The following is a 10,892-nucleotide window of genomic DNA, read 5'->3' as shown; positions in this document are numbered from 1 at the left end:
AGCTCCCATCCCTCACTTCTGCTCCTTGGGCTCACACTGCTTGTGAGATGCTCACACATGAGCTTCTCCTTTGGCTCTGCTTTTTGCGGATCTCGGGGTAAGAAAGCATCTGATTAGGAATCAGGCCCAGCTTTGTGTATACAGATAGCCCAGTTCTCTCAGGCCCCTGCCGACACCAACGTGCACCTGCCCTATCCTTCCCCAAAAGGCAATCATAGCCAACTCCAAGTCTGGTACAGGATGTGAATGGGGCCACTAAGAGCTACAGCAATGAGAGAAGCAACCTCAGAAGATGACTGGGACACAGTCAGAACCTGGCACAACTACACTCCCGTGTGCATCAATGAGTGTGTGACTCCTGCACTCCTGAGTAGAAGCCTGGTCATGGTGTTGGGGTGGGTTTATGAAGGACCGGTTGCTCTAGGACATGCCTCAGAGGCCTGGAAGCTCTGTGCTCACTGCGTGCTGTGATACACGTTAGTATTTTTCTACAATGTAAATGACATCTTCTTAGGTGGAGTTTCCTCATGCAGTGCACAACCTGATCAACCATACAGGACGCCCCTGAGGAGCTGCTTGGCCTTGGGCAAATTATCCTACCTTGTTAAGCTTCTATTTCTTCTATAAAATGGGAATAACCAGAGCACTTCCCTCAGAGTGGTATCCTGAGGATTTGATAATTCACTTCACCCTGGAATAAATGCTTAAGGAATAGTAATGGTGGGAGTGTAAAGTAGTTCAACCATTGTGGAAGACAGTGTGGCGATTCCTCAAGGATCTAGAACCAGAAATACCACTTGACCCAGCAATCCCATTACTGGGTAGATACCCGAAGGATTATAAATCATTCTACTATAAAGACACACGCACACATATGTTTATTGCAGCACTGTTCACAATAGCAAAGACTTGGAACTAACCCAAATGCCCATCAATGATAGAGTGGATAAAGAAAATGTGGCACATATGGAATACTATGCAGCCATAAAAAAGGATGCATTCATGTCGTTTGCAGGGACATGGATGAAGATGGAAACTATCATTCTCAGCAAAGTAACACAGGAACAGAAAACCAAACACCACATGTTCCCACTCCTAAGTGGGAATTGAACAATGAGAACACATGGACACAGAGAGGGGAACATCACACACTGGGACCTGTTGTGGGGAGGGGTTCTAGGGGAGGGATAGCATTAGGAGAAATACCTAATGTAGATGACGGGTTGATGGGTGCAGCAAACCACCATGGCACATGTATACCTATGTAACAAATCTGCACGTTCTGCACGTGTATCCCAGAACTTAAAGTATAATTTAAAAAAAAGAAGAAAAGAAAGAAACGGTAGTGGTCTGTTGTTGCTGTTCCTATTATTTTCATAAAGGTGGTATAGGCACCTTCAGGGAACAATGCTTTTCATCATTACTGCCAAGTGCCTGATCTCTTTGGTGAGATGTACTCCCTTAATATCAGCTGCTGGTGGGACATTATCAGCCTAATGCTTCTTCCTCCTTCCAAGATGAAGATGCAAACTTGGAACTTTACTGAGGTGACCACAACAGGCAACCAATTCTGGGAACAGAAGGGCAGCAGGCAGCCTTTGGAGGGCAAGGTGAGAAGCATGAGGCAGGTGAAAGAGCACCACGAGGCTCACCACCAGCTATCAGCCCTGTGTCTTTGTTGGTCCTCTAGAAAGATAGGCGGTGAGAGCCTCAGAGGGGTGGGTGGCTGGCCCATGGTCACACACACGGCTGGCAAGTGGCAGAACCAGGACTCAAACTGAGACCTCCTGACTCCAAGGCCTTAACCCTTTCCTCTGGCTGCTGAGGCAATCGAAGTATAAGAGGAGGAAAAGGAGGAGGATAATCATCCTACAAGCCGCCTCCACCATGGAGGAGCTCTCACTTCCCCGTTTGGACGACAGCCACCGATGAATAAAATGAAGTGACAATCTATGAGTGCGGTCTCTCTTTTTCCAATTCAGCTACGTCTGCCAACAGCAAATATCATCATTTCAGGCCGTGGGAGAGCTGCAGCTTTCGGGAACCTTTGCCACATCAATGTAAATCTCACAATTTCCTTCTGACTGGCAAAGACATTCCTTTAAATTACATTACACACACCCCAACTCCCTCCCCTCGTCCTGGCCATGTACGTTTTACTTGACGGCAGCCATCAGACACATCCTGATTTGATTCGGGGCCTTTGCAGCCATTGAGAAAAGATATTTTGCTTTTGCGTCCCTTTGTGGGTCAGCTCCCCAGGCTGGGGGAATAACAGTGAGAATCATAACAGCTGACGTTGACTACATGCTGACTCTCTCGCCAGCACTCTGCTCATCTTCTTGCATCTAATATTTTTTTAATATATATATTTTTATTATTATACTTTAAGTTCTAGGGTACATGTGCACAGCATGCAGGTTTGTTATGTATGTATACGTGTGCCATGTTGGTGTGCTGCACCCATTAACTCGTCATTACATTAGGTATATCTCCTAATGCTATCCCTGCCCCCTCCCCCCTCCCCACAATAGGACCCGCTGTGTGATGTTCCCCACCCTGTGTCCAAGTGATCTCATTGTTCAATTCCCACCTATGAGTGAGAACATGCGATGTTTGGTTTTCTGTTCTTCTGATAGTTTGCTGAGAATGATGGTTTCCAGCTGCATCCATGTCCCTACAAAGGACAGGAACTCATCCTTTTTTATGGCTGCATAGTATTCCATGGTGTATATGTGCCACATTTTCTTTATCCAGTCTGTCATTGATGGACATTTGGGTTGATTCCAAGTCTTTGCTATTGTGAACAGTGTACATCTAATATTTTATTTAAAGCCTATAATCACTAGATGAGGCTGATATTATTATTAGTCCCACATAATAGGTATCTTTTTTATTTTTTATTGTACTTTAAGTTCTGGGATACATATGCTGAATGTTCAGGTTTGTTACATAGGTATAGTTGTGCCATGGTGGTTTGCTGCACCCATCAACCTGTCATCTAGGTTTTAATCCCCACATGCATTAGGTGTTTGCCCTAATGCTCTCCCTCCCTTTGCCCCCTGGCCCTGGCCAGGCCCCGGTGTGTGATGTTCCCCTCCCTGTATCCGTGTGTTCTCATTGTTCAACTCCCATTTATGAGTGAGAACATGTGGCATTTGGTTTTCCATTCCTGTGTGACTTTGCTAAGGATGATGGTTTCCAGCTTCATCCATGTCCCTGCAAAGGACATGAACTCATCCTTTTTTATGGCTGCATAGTATTCCATATGTGCCACATTTTCTTTATCCACTCTATCATTGATGGGCATTTGGGTTAGTTCCAAGTCTTTGCTATTGTGAACAGTGCTGCAATAAACATACGTGTGCATGTGTCTTTGTAGTAGAATGATTTATAATCCTTTGGGTATATACCCAGTAATGAGATTGCTGGGTCAAATAGTATTCCTAGTTCTAGATCTTTGAGGAATCACCACACTGTCTTCCACAATGGTTGAACTAATTTACACTCCCACCAACAGTGTAAAAGTGTTCCTATTTCTCCACATCCTTGCCAGCATCTATTGTTTCCAGACTTTTTAATGATCACTGTTCTAACTGGCATGAGATGGTATCTCATTGTGGTTTTGATTTTCATTTCTCTAATGACCAGTGATGATGAGCTTTTTTTCATATGTTTGTTGGCTGCATAAATGTTTTCTTTTGAGAAGTGTCTATTCATGTTCTTTGCCCACTTTTTGATGAGTTTGTTTTTTTCTTGTAAATTTGTTTAAGTTCCTTGTAGATTCTGGATGGTAGACCTTTGTCAGATGGATAGATTGCAAAAATTTTCTCCGGAGGCTCAGAAATGTCAAATAATAGACCCAGAACTCTACCAGCTGTGTCCTCAACACCAATGTCCCTTCGCTCCATGCACTGCCTCCTCTCCTCGGGGACTGGGGATCACTCAGCCCTTTGTGAACAGTCATTTGCCTGACAGTTCCACAACTTCTGGCATGAAAACTGGATCTGCTTCCAAGACCCAGCTGCAAGCCAGGATGCTCAGTAAAGAGACTCCCATCCTAAAGGCCTGGCCTTTGGAGGCCGAGGGCAGTGGTTCTCAAAGGAAGGCAATTTTGCCCCCTACAGGACATTGGCAATGTCTAGAGACTGTCAAGACTCGGGAGGAGGGATTGCCACTGACATCAAATGAGTAGGGGCCAGGAATGCTAAAATCTTCAGAGCCCAGGACAGCCCCAGAAACCAAGAATTATCCGTTCCAAAAAATCAATAGGGTTGACACTGTGAAGCCCTGGACTAAGGGGAACGAATGGGGCATAGCATACGATTAGAAGAATCGTGGCAACGAAATATTCTGCAGACATATGGTTATACAAAATGTTTTCCTAGTGCTCACTGTGTTCAAAGTCGTGTTCTCATCACTTTCCACACCTTCAACTCATCCACTCCTTTCGATTCCAAAACAACTTTCTGGGGAAAGGACTCTTTCTGGCAGCCCCATTTTATAGAGGAAGAAACTGAGGCTTGAAAGATGAAGCAATTGGCCCCAAAACACACAGCTCACGAGTGGCAGGGCTGGAATTAGGACCCAGGCAGCCTAGCTCCAGTACGTAGCTCTCAGCTCTTCCCTACGATGTCTTGAAGAGTTCAGACTTTGAAGCCACTCAGATCAAGGTCAAGCCCTGGCTCTGATACTTATTATCATTATGACTTTGAGAAATTGCCCAACTGTTCTGAGATTCAGCTTCCTCAACTATTTATGAAGGATTCCATATTGGTTTTCTGTGGCTCCCATACACATTACCACAAACACAGTGGCTTAGGGCAACAGCAATTTACTCTCATGGTTCCGGAAGCCAGAAGTCCAAAATCAGAGTGTCTTCAGAACCAACTCCCTCTGGAGGCTCTAGAGTAGGATTCATTCCCCACCTTTTCCAGCTTTTCCAGCTTCTAATGCTCCAGGTGTTCCTTGGCTTATAGCTGCATAACTCCAGTCTCTACCTATGCCTTCACGTGGACTCAAGTCCTTCACATGGACTTCAAGTTCACAGTCTTGAAAGTGGAAACTACATGGACCTCTGTGTGTTGGTGTCTTCTCTTCTTCTGTCTTCTATAAGGACACTTGTCATGGGGTTTAGGGCTACTCCAGGATGATCTCATATTGAGATCCTTAATTTCATTGTATCCACCAAAACCTTTTTTTTTTTTTTTTTTTTTTCACCAAATAAGATCACGTTCACATGTTCTAGGGGTTAGGATGCAGACAAATCTTTCTAAGGATCACCATTCAACCCACCGCAGATACTAATGCCAACATTGCCGGATGAGATTATAAATGTAAAAGAACTGGCCAGGCACAGTGGCTCACGCTTGTAATCCCAGCACTTTGGGAGGCTGAGGCGGGTGGATCATGAGGACAGGAGATGGAGACCACCCTGGCCAACATGGTGAAACCTCGTCTCTACTAAAAATACAAAACTTAGCTGGGCGTGGTGGCGGGTGCCTGTAGTTCCAGCTACTCAGGAGGCTGAGGCAGGAGAATCACTTGGACCTGGGAGGCGGAGGTTGCAGTGAGCAGAGATCACGCCACTGCACTCCAGCCTAGGTGACAGAGCAAGACTCTGCCAAAAACAAAAACAAAAAAAACATGATAGGTTCTCAGTAAATCTTAGAAGATTCCAGGAGGCACGTGATAGGGATGTGCAGAAAAAATTGCGTGAATGGTATGACTCCATCTCATCTTGGCAGAATGATAGAATACCTCATGGCTTTTTTCAGTACTTTGGGTCCTGATTATTTGGTTCTGTTTATGGTTCCTTGCTTTAGGCTGAGCATCTGAGGTTAGGAGCTGGCATGGTTTCCTTATCTTTGTGCTGGCCCTGCCTCCTCTCTCCTGCCTACCCATGCCTACCCTAAAACCCCGGTAGGCACACAGTCTCCTCAGAGCCTTAAGTCACCCAGTCTGTCTTTGGGGAGGCAGGTTTGCAGGCCTGCCTTTCAGTACCATCCTTGAGAGTCATCAAGGCTGTTTACCCAACAATCCAACTCTCTCCCTCTGCTTCTGAGCACATGAGAGGGTCGCACTTCCTGATTCCTTTTGATTGGGTGCAGCTGTGTGACTGGTTCCAGCCAACGAGTTTGAACAGACATGACATGCTTCAATTTGAGGCTGGAATGCGTAAATGCTGGTATAAGCACCTCAAGGGCTGTCTTTCATGCATGCAGTGCTCCAGAAAGTGGCTGGCCCATGAGCTTGAGTCTCAAGGGAAGAGGGTGTGGAGGAAGATGGGTCTCCACGGATGGGGTGCATGAATGAGATGGACACCTCGGTGTTTCTAAGCCACTGAGATTTCCCGGATGCGTAACCTCACCTCTCCAGACTGAGACTCAGAGGAAGAGAGAGAAGCAGGGGCTGGAAGGTGCCGAGGAGGCCGCTCAGGGGAAACGCTGGCCATGCTAGAGACTCTGAATAAGGTGTGATTCTTGGAGAACACGCCATGCTCTGATCTGCTTTGGGGACTTGGCGATTCGTGGATTCACAGCCCATGGGCACAATGGAAACCCTTCCTTTGGGTCAGGGTTAGTCACATGGAACCTCAGGAAGGCAATAATGAAAAACCTGCACTAACGATGGAGCCCAAGCCCAAGGAATTGTGGACTTGACTTTGACTCTTTAGGTTTCCAAAATAATCTCTCCAAAAGCAATGTTGGTATCCTGGATTCAACTGTGCAACAGAAGAGGACATGAGTGGAGACACAGGGGAAACCCAAATAAAAGTCTGTAGTTTAGTTGATAGCATTGTGGCCATGTTAATATCTCAGTTTTGATAAATGGACCCAGATTATGTAAGATGTCATTAACATTAGAAAAGCTGGGTGAAGCCGCCAGGTGCAGTGGCTCACGCCTATAATCCCAGCACTTTGGGAGGCCGAGGCGGGAGGATCACCTGCAGTCAGGAGTTCGAGACCAGCCTGACCAACATGGAGACACCTCATCTCTACCAAAAATTCAAAATTAGCTGAGCGTGGTGGCGGGTGCCTGTAGTCCCAGCTACTCGGGAGGCGAGGCAGGAGAATCCCTTGAACCTGAGAGGCAGAGGTTGTGGTGAGCCAAGATCATGCCATTATACTCCAGCCTGGGCAACAAGAGTGAAACTCTGTCCAAAGAAAAAAGAAAAAAAGAAAAAAGAAAAGAAAAAGAAAAAGAAAAAAAAGAAAAGCTGGATGAAGCTATGCTATCTTTGCAACTCTTCTGTAAATCTAAAATTATGTCAAAATAAAAAGTTTTAAATGTAATCTCTCACTGCTTAATTGACATGGAGTTTCCTTTTGGGATGATGAAAGTGTTTTAAAACTAGATAGAGGTGTTGGTTGCACAATAGTGTAAAAGGTATTAAACGCCAGTGAATTGTACACTTTAAAATGGTTGATTTTATGTTATGTGAATATTTTCTACATTTAAAAAATTACAAAGGGAAAAAAAAAGAACCAAACCAAAAATATCTCAAGGCCACAGTAGAGCAGCCAATAATACCACAGGTGCTTGGGGTCTGCATGAATCTCAGACTTAACGGCAGCTCCAAACTTCCCTCTTTTTCATTACCTACTTTGCTCTGTTTCCCAAATGCCTCCCCGCTCCCTCTCTCCATACCCACTTCTAATTCATGGTCCAGAAGCCTTCCCAAACCACCTCCTCCCTGGTTCCTCTCCCTCCCAGCCCATCCCACCTGCTGTGTCTATCAGTTCTTCCCACAGAGTATGAGGAAATGGGAGCAATCGCTCCACCCACCACGTCCCAGGCACTATGCTAAGCACTTTACATCTCTCAGTTGATCCTTGTGAACAACCTGTGAATTAAACGCCATTATTCCTCCTATTTTTATAGGTATAAACAGAGGGTTGGTCAAGAGGAAGGTCAAGCTATTCCAGGTCATCTAGATGAGTAGTAGTAGCAGTGGGATTTGAACACACATCCTCTCACTCCAGAGCCTGGGGGGTGAAATACTGGTAACTTCCAAAGAGACAAAAATCCTGCACCTAAAATGATGCAGTTAGGGTCAACCAGTGACAGTTTCTCTCATTCACTACTTCATTCATTTATCAAACATTTCTGGAACGTGTAGTGTGTTCCAGGCACTGCACTAGGCTCTGGGATTCCAGCATGAACATGACCTTGTCCCTGACCTTGTTGAGCTTACAGTCAAGTGGGAGAGGCTGGCAGTAAGTAAACAAAACACATGGGCATATAATGTAAGTTGAAGGCAGAAATCTGGTGTTATAGCGCAGAATGAAGGAGGAGTCTTAATTTAGGTTGGGAGACCCTGGCTGAGGAAGAGAAATGTGAGCTAGCCACATGAAGAAAGGGTGGTGAGTGGACAGGGGGAATCTCAAGAAAGAGGACAGCCTGTGAAAAGGCCCTGAGGTGGGCATGGGCTTGGCTCTTTTGAGGACATGGGTGAGTGGTATGGCCAGACCTGGAAAGTTCCAGAACAAGAAAGGCAAGATAACGTTGACAAGGTAGGTGTCAGCCTCCTTCTGGGAGGCTGAGGGGAGGCATTGGAATACTCTGTCTCTGCAGTGGGTTCTGGTCTGAGGGGAGTTTGGAAACGTGAGGCTGGACAAACTTGGAAAATGCCCAAAGGCAAGGCACTGGATGAGGTTCACCCCCCTGGAAGGTGGTGACTGCTCTGCACCATCACCACATGGAGGGGCTCAGAACAGAGCACAGAAGAAAGATGTCTACAATGGAAACCTCCATAGAAGAATATAGGGGAGGAACGGAGGAATGGAAGACCAAGAGGCCATCTTGGCATCTTCCCCCATCAGGTGGGATGGGCTGGGAGGGAGAGGAACCAGGGAGGAGGTGGTTTGGGAAGGCTTCTGGACCATGAATTAGAAGTGGGTATGGAGAGAGGGAGGGAGGAAGCATTTGGGAAACAGAGCAAAGCACTGGTGGTGCCATCATGGAGATGAGGTCTAGGAGGAGAAGCAGGATTTTGAGAAGAAAGGGGATGTGGGACATCCAAACTCTGGGATCCCAGGGAGACACCTGGTCCTGCAGATCGCTGGGAACATCAGATTGGAGTTAAAGAAGGAGGCTGGGGATGACAAGAGGGTAGAGAAGTCAGCAGCCTGAAATGATGGCCAAGCCCATGAGAATAGGTGTATGTAGTAAGAGGGAGTTTAGAGAAGGGAGGGAGAGGCTATGAGAATAGAAATTTGGAAGAAGAGAAGCTGATGCAGGGAGCAGAGGCAGCCCATGAAGAGAGGTGGGGCAAGGACCAGACCTTGGTGACCTAGAATCCAAAAGCAATGAGGGTGATTGGTGCTCTCAACGATTGGTGCTGAGGTGTGGGGATGAATGATGGCAGAGAAAAGGCAATTCACCCTGCTTATTGGATATTGGAGCAAGATGGAGAAAACAATTTAAGTGCAGTGGTGGGGATGGAACCGAGATTTTGAGGAATGGAGGAGTAAATTGGATGAGAGGAAGTGGAAGCAGTGAAGGCAGGGGGCATGGGAGTGGTTGAGGAACGATTCCTTCGGGACAGGGGAAATCCGAGTGTGCTGGGAAGCAGCCAGGGGCAAGGCCCAGAGCAAGTATGAGGATAAACAAGGGAAGAGACTGCAGAGCAGGCAGGAGGGCAGGACATGTAGGGGGCCAGTGGAGGGTCTGGACACACTGGAGGCTCATGGAGTGGGGGGTACTGAGTGAATGTTTATCCAAGAATCAAGGGCTGTGGGGTCAAGTAGGGCATCTGGTTGGGAGTTGGACATATCAGTGGAAGGAGTGACAGGCTTGTTCAGTCAGCAGGTGGGAAGGTTTGAGGACTGTCCTCAGCACTCTTCTGTCAATGAGGTATGTTTCAGAGGAGGCAGACAGTGGAGATTCTGGAAAGTGCAGAGTCTGAGGTTGTAACTGTCATAAATCAAGCAAGCCTAGCTTTGGGTATCTCCACTCCTCAGGGAGCCGCAGGATCAACCAGATGCTAGATCCCAGACCCTTACCTTCCTAAAAGGCCAAGGACTAGAAGACCAGAATAAAAAGAGATGGAGAGGGTTAGGAAAACCCTAATTTAGAATTTGCTAAATTAGGCCCTGTGCTAAATATTTCATGTAAGTCATCTCATGTAATCCTTATAATATCTTTGCAAGGGAGATGAGAAGAAGGAGTATTAGTGAGATCAAATGGCTGAGCTGGGATTCGCACCCAAGGAAGGCAGAACCCAAAGCTCATGCCTGCTCTTCGTGCAAGCTGCCTCCAGATCACAGAGAGCTCCAGCTAAGAGAATATTTTAGCGATGCCTGGTCACCTGGGAGTTTGGGTATCTACAATGATGTGAAGTGAAGTAAGGTGAGTTCTCTGAGGCTGGAAAGGGCTGACTTCCTACTCAGATGATCAGAATGATAGATAAGCTCATCTCACTTTTACTGTTTGGCCTCTGGCTGCCAGAGACCAATCATCTTGGGGGAAACTGAGGCAGCATAGCTCTTGGTCTTTACATAACAATGCAAACTTCTTGGAACATGCTCAAGCTTGCCATGCTAGCCAGACAGTGGTCCCCTTCTCTCCTGGCTCAGGAGCCTGATAGACCCAGGAAGAAAAGGATGAAGCCTGACTTCCAGGCGAGTCAGCAAAGAGGAGTCAGTCCCCTTCCGATGGATGGCATTAAACAATGAGAGCCTCATCTTCTAATCACATTACCTCACCCCAGGGGGTGTTTCCAGGCCCATTATCACATGGCGTGGTTGGCTGGATCTCCATTTGTCACAGCAAACATCAGGCATATGGTAATGGTCCCGTAAAACATGCCCTGTTGGGTCTTAATGTCTATTTAATGACACCTGCTATGAAGGCTCCCATAACTGAACTCGTAATGGGAGATGAGGGGA

This window comes from Macaca mulatta, chromosome 16, assembly GCF_049350105.2.
Source record: "Macaca mulatta isolate MMU2019108-1 chromosome 16, T2T-MMU8v2.0, whole genome shotgun sequence".
Lineage (NCBI taxonomy): Eukaryota > Metazoa > Chordata > Mammalia > Primates > Cercopithecidae > Macaca > Macaca mulatta.
This window is presented reverse-complemented; position numbering follows the sequence as displayed.